Below are 1,190 nucleotides of genomic sequence, written 5' to 3' on the forward strand. Positions count from 1 at the left end.
AACTTACTTGGCAAATCCCAAGGCTCGCACTTGTTGAGATCAGCTTCTCCCATGGCCACAGCCGTGAATCGGCTGTTTAAAACCTTCTCCTTGAGGTAGCATGTAATGATCTCTTCGTCTGTTGGATGAAACCTGAAACCAGGTGGCAAATCAACAAGCTCTTCACCTCCATGATTCAACACCACGCCTTCTTCCACCACAACCGCCATGATCACTTACTTTAATTATATGTAACAGTAATTCTATATATATATATATACTTTTAAAGATTCAAGAAACAAGAACAATATGTATATATATCAGAAACCCAGAAATGTTTGTAACAGTGATATGCTTATTTAGAAAGAGAGAGATCTACAAGAAGAAGAAGAAGAAGAAGAAAGAAAATGAAATTGTAGAAAGCTATAGCTGTGGGAGAGAATCTTTTTAGGCAGTTAAAGGCAGAGAAATTAAAGTATTGAAAGGGTGGAAAAATGGCTTTTAAATAGAGGAAATGGAGGAGCTTTTTTTTTTTTCCCTTCTTCTTTTTTCCTTCTTTTTTGGTGATTTAGATAGATACGTAGGCTCCAAGCAACTTCCTGAATTGTTGAACAAGTTTCACTTAGACAACAATTCGATTATTATTTATTTTGTTTAATATATATACAATTTTTTTTTTTTTTAAATATCTAATATATTAAACCCAAAACCAGTCGTTGATAATACATTTAACAAACTGTGGAAATCAAAATATTATTTGGTACTCAAATTTGTATTTGAAGTTGAAAACGTCTCTATATCGAACAATAATTGCATCTAATCTATATATACATAAAGTTAATTATATGTTGATTGTTTTCATGTTTTTAGATTAACTGGTTTTAAATACAAAAACTGTGGGGGAAAGAACGCTTGGAATAATTCATATCAAACAAAAAACGTGTTGAAAATATAAATTCACTAGAAAAAGGGTTATAAGTTATAACTTTTGATGTGTGGACCCGTCATTGTTCTTTATTTTAATTTGATTATTATCATCATCCTTTAGAAAGAAAGCCCTAATTAAGAAATCTCATCTTTTCCTGTAGTTTAGTTATATTTATACTTGAGTTTCCTATGTATATCTAAAAGTTGTATACAGTATAATCATCATCCGATCCGTATTATTCTATCGTTTCCATAAAAAGTCGAGACAAAATAATACGGTTGTA

Source organism: Camelina sativa, chromosome 20 (assembly GCF_000633955.1).
Source record: "Camelina sativa cultivar DH55 chromosome 20, Cs, whole genome shotgun sequence".
Taxonomy (NCBI): domain Eukaryota; kingdom Viridiplantae; phylum Streptophyta; class Magnoliopsida; order Brassicales; family Brassicaceae; genus Camelina; species Camelina sativa.